Genomic DNA, 8,612 nt, shown 5'->3' on the forward strand with positions numbered 1-8,612 from the left:
GCATTCACCAAACAATCCCACTCCTAGATATTTTATTAATAATCACCCCAAATTGGGAGTAACCCCAATGTCCTTCAATTAGTGAATGGATAAGCAAACTGTAATCATCTATACAACAGAATGCTATTCAGTGCTTAAACCACTGATGCAAGCAAGAACATGGGACAATCTCAAATGCATTAATCCATGTGAAAAAACATCCAGACTTAAGAGGGTACATACTACATGATTCCATGTATATGACATTTTTGGCAGAAGAATAGGAACAGCAAACAAATCAGTGGTTGCGGGGGCACTGAGGGTGGAGACTGGAACTTAGTACAAAAGGGCAGCACAAAGGAATTTTTTTGGATTGTGGAATCTATATCTTGAGTTTGGTGGTGGCTGCATGACTGTTTGCATTTGTAAAATTTTACCGTATGTAATTTATTTATTTAAAAAATGATATTAGAGATTTTCAGTTAAAAAACAGCTGATGCATTTGCTGGCAGTAACCAACTAGTAGTTTTATTTGAAAATCAGCATTTTAAAATCTATAGCTATATAATATAGACCACCTATATTAAAATAGCTTTCTCATGATGTCACTTTTAAAACTGATATTACTAAAAATGTACAGGAAAGATTAGACTTGAACTCAAAGGGCCAATGTGTTACATCGTATTTCTTTACCTTTGTAATTGGAAATACGAATTTAAGTGACAAATCTAGAGAATAATACAATACATTGTAAAACTGTTAGCCCTCTACCACTCAGTCCACCCAGTATCCATCTGGGAACTGAGGAGGCAGGCTCCTCCTCTTGCAGGCTTCCCTGTCTTTTTGAGTTCCTGCTTCCATGGGAAGTATGTATTTGGAGGGGCTCTCACACAAGCGCACTGCTTCTCATAGACTGATGACATCTAGGACTCTGGCTTCATCCGGGGAATTGTGTCTGCAGGTTGAGGAAGTAATTGCTGGCAGTAAGGTCCATTCAGCTGCCTCCTAGTAAGCCCATAAGGAAAGGGGTCTGACTTTATTATTTTTCTTTAGAATGTGTGGTACTTGTGACTTTTGGTCTTCCCCTTGGCCTTGGTTGTCAATAAGAAAACTACTCCATGTCCTGTTACATTAGGAAAGCCTCATAGAGCAATAGAATTACTGGAAGATTCCCTCTCAAAATCTAATAACGCATATGTTGTGGCCAATTCAGTTATTTGGCCAGGGGTAGGGGGAAGGAGTGCATGAAGGAATCAAGGGTGCCAGCAGAGTACCCGGGACATAATGACAACAAGGTCCCTGAACTATATGATCCCTGAGAACAAGACCATGGAGTTTGTTTTACAATGGCACAAGATGCTTAAAGTATATTTTTGAATACATTAATTATGTGCTGGTACTAAGGAGAACCTGAAGGTTATAAGGAGCGTATTAGTCCATTCTCATGCTGCTAATAAAGACATGCCCAGGACTGGGTAATTTATAAAGGAAAGAGGTTTAATTGACTCACAGTTTAGCATGGCCAAGGAGACCTCAGGAAACTTACAATCATGGCAGAAGGGGAAGCAAACATATTGTTCTTCACATGGTGACAAGGAGAAGTGCCAAGCAAAAGGGGAAAAACCCCTCATAAAATCATTATCTGTCATGCGCACTCACTCACTATCACGAGAACAGCATGGAGGTAACTGCCCCCATGATTCAACTGCCTCCCACTGGGCCCTCCAGCAAACATGTGGGGATTATGGAAACTACAATTCTAGATGGGATTTGGGTGGGGACACAGCCAAATCATATCATTCTGCTGCTGATCCCTTCCAAATCTCATGTCTTCACATTTAAAAACACAATCTATGCCTTTCCAACAGTCTCCCAGTCTTAACTCATTCCAACATTAAACCAAAAGTCCATAGTCCAAAGTCTCATCTGAGACAAGGGAAGTCCCTTCTGCCTATGAGCCTGTAAAATCAAAAGCAAGTTAGTTACTTCCTAGATACAATGAGGGTACAGTTATTAGGTAAACACGCCAGTTCCAAATGGGAGAAATTGGCCAAAATGAAGGGGCTACAAGCCCCATGCAAGTCCGAAATTCAGCAGAACAGTCAAATCTTAAAGCTCCAAAATGATCTCCTTTGACTCCAGGTCTCACATCCAGGTCACACTGATGCAACAGGTGCATTCTCATGGTCTTGGGCAGCTCCACCCCTGTGGCTTTGCAGGGTACAACCCCCCTCCTGGCTGCTTTCACGTGTTGGCATTGAGTGTCTGTGACTTTTCCAGGCACATGGTGCAAGCTGTCAGTGGATCTACCATTCTGGGGTCTGGAGGATGGTGCCCCTGTTCTCACAGCTCCAGTAGGCAGTGCCCCAGTGGGGTCTCTGTGTGGGGGCTCCCACCCCACATTTCCCTTCTGCACTGCTCTAGCAGAGGTTCTCCATCAGGGCATCACCCCTGCAGCAAAATTTTGCCTGGGCATCTAGGCATTTCCATACATCCTCTGAAATCTAGGGGGAGGTTTCCAAACCTCAGTTCTTGACTACTGTGTACCCACAGGCTCAACACTATGTGGAAGATGCAAAGGCTTAGTTCTTATGCCCTCTGAAGCCACGGCCTGAGCTGTACCTTGGCCCCTTTTAGCCACAGCTGGAGTGGCTGGGATGCAAGGCACCAACTCCTTACCCTGCACACAGCAGGGCAGCCGTTGGCTCAGCCCATGTAACCATTTTTCCCTCCTAGGTTTCTGGGCCTGTGATGGGAGGGGCTGCCACAAAGGTCTCTGACATACCCTGAAAACACTTTCCCTATTGTCTTGGTGATTAACATTAAGATCCTTGTAACATACGCAAATTTATGCAGTGGTCTTGAATTTCTCCCCAGAAAATGGGGTTTTCTTTTCTATTGCTGCAAATTTTCCAAACTTTTGTGCTCTGCTTCCTCTTGAACACTTTGCCACTTATAAATTTCTTCTGCAAGTTGCCCTAAATCATCTCTCTCAAGTTCAAAGTTCCACAGATCTCCAGGGCAGGGGCAAAATGCCACCAGTCTCTTTGCATAGGAAGAGTGACCTTTACTCCAGTTCCCAAAAATTTATACATCTCCATCTGATACCACCTCAGCCTGGAATTTATTGTCCAGATTATTATCAGCATTTTGGTCAAAGCCATTCAACAAGTCTCTAGGAAGTTCGAAACTTTCCCACATCTTCCTGTCTTCTGAGCCCTCCAAATCTCTACGAGGTTCTAAACTTTCCCACATTTTTCTGTTTTCTTCTGAACCCTCCAAAGTTTTCCAACCTCTGCCTGTTACCCACTTCCAAAGTCACTTCCACATTTTCAGGTATCTTTACAGCAGCACCCCACTCTTTGCAGTACCAATTTATCGTATTAGTCTGTTCTCATGCTGCTAATAAAGACATACCCAAGACTGGGTAGTTTATAAAGGAAAGAGGTTTAATTGACTTAGTTCAGCATGACTGGGGAGGCCTCAGAAAACTTAACAATCTTGGTAGAAGGGGAAGCAAACACATCCTTCTTCACATGGTGGCAGCAAGAAGTGCTGAGCAGAAGGGGAAAAGCCCCTTATAAAACGATCAGATCTCCTGAGAACTCATTCACTAACATGAGGACAGCATGGGGGCAACCGCCCCCATGATTCTGTTACCTCCCAATGGGTTCCTCCAATGACACATGGGAATTATGGAAACTACAATTCAAGATGAGATTTGGGTGGGGACCCAGCCAAATATAAAGGAGCAAGTTTTTTGGTTTTTTTTCGAGACGGAGTCTTGCCTTGTCACCCAGGCTGGAGCACAGTGATGTGATCTTAGCTCACTGCAACCTCTGCCTCCTGGGTTTAAGCAATTCTCCTGACTTAGCCTCCCTAATAGGTGAGATTACAGGTGCACACCACCATGCCCAGTTAAATTTTTTTGTAATTTTAGTAGAGACAAGTTTTCGCCATGTTGGCCAGGCTGGCCTCGAACTTTTGACCTCAGGTGACCCACGGCCTCAGCCTCCCAAAATGTTGAGACTACAGGTGTGAGCCATTGTGCCCAGGGTAGGGTGCATGCTTATTTCAGGACTGGAACGTGAGAGTGAAAGGACAGCCTGTTATGGACTGAGAAAGAAGGTTCAGAGTTCTAGAACTTGGAAGTGAAGTGATCCTATAATTACTTTGGGTTGCTAAAGAGGAGTGGTGCTGCGAGGTCAGGAAATTGAGACCATCCTGGCTAACACGGTGAAACCCTGTCTCTACTAAAAATACAAAAAATTAGCCGGGCGTGGTGAGGGGCGCCTGTAGTCCCAGCTACTCGGGAGGCTGAGGCAGAAGAATGGCATGCATTCGGGAGGCGGAGCTTGCAGTGAGCTGAGATCGCGCCACTGCACTCCAGCCTGGGTGACAGAGCGAGACTCCGTCTCAAAAAAAAAAGAAAAAAAAAAAAAAAGAGAAGTGGTGCTGGAGGTTGCTAAGGTTAAGGGTGCAAAACTAGGAGGAGATTAGACGACAACAGGTCCTTCGATAGCAACATTGTTTCATTATAACGTTGACGAGAAAAAATAAATCCATTCCCTGTAGGGACCACTGCCTGTGTGAAGTCTGCATGCTCTCCGTATGTCTGCGTGGGTTTTCTCTGAATCCTCAGGTGTCCTTCCACATTCCAAAGATGTGCACATTAGGTAAGTCAGGGTGTCTAAATGGTCCCAGTCTGAGTGAGCATGGATGTGTGTGTGCATGTGTGTGTGTGTGTGTGTGTGCACCCGATGATGCAATCACATCCTAGACAGGAGCTGGGGCCTACCTGTCCCATGAGCCACTGGGATAGGCTCCTGCTACCCACAACCCCGAACTGGAATACATAGGTAGGAAAATGAATGAATATAAGTGACTGAAAAATAAAAATGTGTAAAGCATATGATGATCATACAGATGCAAAACAGTAAACAAAGTGGTGCTAGAGAGCTCAGCAAGCCACCATGTTTGTGATTATTTTGAACTTCACTTTGCAGACATTTATTCCTTGATTTAACCCACCACAAGGACAACCGTCGTAACTCACTAGTACAGCAAAAATAGGGTAAGGAGTTATTTTTTTTTAATTAATCATTTTGGTTGCATGTGTAGCTTGCAGTTACTTAATTAAATGTTTAATATTAGAAGTGTTTTGGTCTCGATTTAGAAATTTGGTGATTTTCTGACCAGAAATATGCCATAGGAACTTAACTCTTGTTTGTAGCAAATTATCAATTAGCCTGTGATAAAATTGGTTTCATGATACCATAACCAAGTGCAGGCTTGGCTGCATGCCCCTTGCCAACCCAATAACAAGGATGAAGTGCAGTGAAAGGAAAGTGGCTTTATTTTTCAAAGCTAGCAGTGGGGAAACAGCCCGCTTACACACCTCTGGAAACTGCTTCAAAAGCCTGGGTTGAAGGCAGAGGTTTCAAAAAGGGAAGCTCGATATGGGAGACATGCAGGAGTTGTGCCAGGAGCAGGGGTTGTGGTGTCTTGCTTCAATGCCTATCTTGAGTTATGGTCCATCTAAAATGCAGGCTGGCGTCATCTCGCCTGTGGCCAGGCTGCAGAGTATCTACCTTGGGGCAATCTTTAAGTGGGGGACAATTCTGCAGCTGGGCCTTTGTGCCCCTCATTTTAAATTAGCCCCTGGAATTTTTAAGAAGCATACAGTTACATAAATGTGCATTGGGTAAGGGAGTACCTTGTGGGAAATGGAGGGGAGTGGAGTTTCAAAGTATGTTTCAAGGCTATATTTTCAGACTAAAGAGAAAAGGTTTCTACAGTTTATTTCAAGGTTACATCTTGAGACTGATAAGAAAGGAGAAAAGAAAAAATGTTTTGTTTTGAAGCTAAACTACTTGGTTACAATACTTTGTTTTGCTTAAAATTAGGTTCCAAGGACCTATCCACAATAACATTAATTGAGGACTTACTGTATTGAATGGCTTATCACATCAATGTTGAAACTGATGCTCTCATTCATTCAACAAATTATTATTGATACGCATTATGTGTCACATACTGGGTTTTGGCAATGAAGAAATATTTCCCTCCCCTCCCCTCCCCTCCCCTCCCTTCTCTTCCCTTCCCTTCCCTTCCCTTCCCTCCCTCCTCTCTTTCCTTCCCTTCCCTTCCCCCTTTCCTTTCCTTTTCATTCCCTCCCCCCTTCCCTTCCCTTCCCTTCCCTTCCCTCCCCTCCCCTCCCCTCCCCTTCCCTTCCCTTTTTTCTTCTTCTTCTTTTTGATATAGAGTCTCGTTCTGTCACCTAGGTTGGAGTGCAGTGGAACAATCACTGCTCACTGCAGCCTCTATCTCCTGGGCTCCAGTGATCCTCCCACCTCAGCCTCCCGAGTAGTTGGGACCACAGGTGCACACCATCATGCCTGGCTATTTTTGCATTTTTGGTGGAGATGGTGTTTCACCGTGTTACCCAGCCTGGTCTCGAACTCCTTAGCTCAAGCAACCCACCCACCTCAGCTTCCCGAAGTGCTGCGATTACAGGCATGAGCCACCACACCTGGCCAAGAAATATTTTCTTAATAATAAAGAAATTAGATAGGCAATACAAGGTAATGATTTTAGAGTTGAGACAGCCTGGAGTTTGAATCCCAGTTCCAGGTATTTAATAGCAACATGACTTACACAATACTTAACCCATTTTGCCTCAGCTTCCTAATCTGTCAAAAAAAAAAACCCTTGTAGTACCTACTTAATAGGGTTGTTGTGATTAATGCGATAATTAGTGTAAAGCTTTAGAACAATGCCTGAAATTTAGTAATTATTCAATAATTAGCTATTAAAAATGTAACAGATATATATGTAACGTCAGATAGTGACAAGTGTTATAAAGAAAAAGAATTCAGGTTGGGTGCAGTGTGGCTCATGCCTCTAATCCCATCACTTTGGGAAGCTGAGGAGGGTGAGCTCAAGAGTTTGAGACCAGTCTGGGCAACATGGCAAAACTCTGTCTCTACAAAAACCACACACACAAAATTTAGCTGGGCATGGTGGCCTGGGCCTGTGATCTCAGCCACCTGGGAGGCTGAGGTGGGAGAATCACCTGAGCTCAGGAGGTCGAGGCTACAGTGAGCCAAGATTATGCCCCTGCACTCCAGCCTGGGTGACAGTGGGAGACCCTGTCTCAAAAGAAAAAAAAAAAAAAAAAGAATTCAGATAAGCGGATAGTGCATGGTGGGACTATTTTAGAGCAGCTGCTGCAGGAAGGCCGCTCTGAGGAGGTGACATGTAAGCAGGGACCGGAAACCATGTGAGAGAATATGCCATGCCATGGTTTGTGGAAGGACTATTTTAGATGGCAGGAACAAAGGCCCTGGGGCAGACAAGGGCTGCAAGGCCTAGGAAAGGTGGCCGAGAAAAAGACGCAAAGACAATTGTGAGCCAATCTCTACCCCTTTGTGCTCTTCCTGTTTACACCTTTGGAAGGCAGCTGTCTGGGGGGCTCTGCTCACTTCCTGCAGGTGCCCTGAAAGGCCACATGAGGGGCTGCTGTAGCAAACTGAAAGTCTTAGAGATGGGAAATAAGCTTAATGGATAGTATATACTTACCTTTATCAAATACTACTAGTCAAGTCAGAAGATATTGACAGGTCTACAATCTCTTACCTTTCTTAAAAAATAGAAAGATAATAGAATGCCTGTAACTGTGTACATATTAACATTCCAGAAAGGCCTGGAGTGAAATGAATAAAAATTGACACTAAGTGGCATCCATAAAGGCTAGAAATAGCTTCATGCAAGCTTAGTTTAGATTTTGCAGGGCAGGTTTTACTTCCAAAGGGTTACAAAAAAGTCTTTGGGTTTTCAGTGCTCTTTGAATTTTGCAATTACAGATAAATGACTGGGAACCTGTAATAATTTCCTCCTATGTGTCATTTATAGGATCCGCACTCTGGGAAACAACTTGTAGAAGACAAAATAAAAACCAAAACTCTGTGTAATTCTGCCTTAGCTACCATCTTTGAAGTATTTTATACTTGCCAAGTATAAATTCTTAAGATATTCTACTTGAAATAGCTGAAGAATCCCCTCTCTGGGACAGGTGCAGATTAAAAGAGCGCCACTCCATGATTTTCATAAAGGAGAAAATAAGGAAGGCAGCCCCTGTGGGCAGACCTGGGCCTACATGAGTTGATAGAGTTGACGGTATAAATGTAGAGTATTAAGTTCCCAGTGACCGGAATGACCTTGTGAACAAAGAGGACAACTTTGCCAGTTTTCCCCTCTATTCAGCATATTTTGTTTCTCAGGTAAACATGGCTTAAAGCACGAATGAGACGAAGCCTCAATGTTGGTGTCTACGTGAAGGCTTCCCGGATAGCCTGAATGTTCATAGCCCTTCAGAACAGATGGAAATACTGCATTTATCTTCATTTGAACCAAAAAGGTACAGATAGAATGATAACCTGAACAAAGCTCCCCTTTCAATCCAATTATTTAGACGCTTAGGACCAGAAGCTGCGAAACATAAAAACTGCAACCCGTATCTTAGTTATCTCGGCCTTAATGAGCCGCTGGCTGTTTTCCTCTGCACCCCCCTTTTCGGGGGTCTTGCTGAGGTCTCCGCGCAGAGGGCGGCTCGGTCATCCCGCCGCCGGGCG

The sequence above is a fragment of the Mandrillus leucophaeus genome, unplaced genomic scaffold (assembly GCF_000951045.1).
Source record: "Mandrillus leucophaeus isolate KB7577 unplaced genomic scaffold, Mleu.le_1.0 Scaffold194, whole genome shotgun sequence".
Classification (NCBI taxonomy): domain Eukaryota; kingdom Metazoa; phylum Chordata; class Mammalia; order Primates; family Cercopithecidae; genus Mandrillus; species Mandrillus leucophaeus.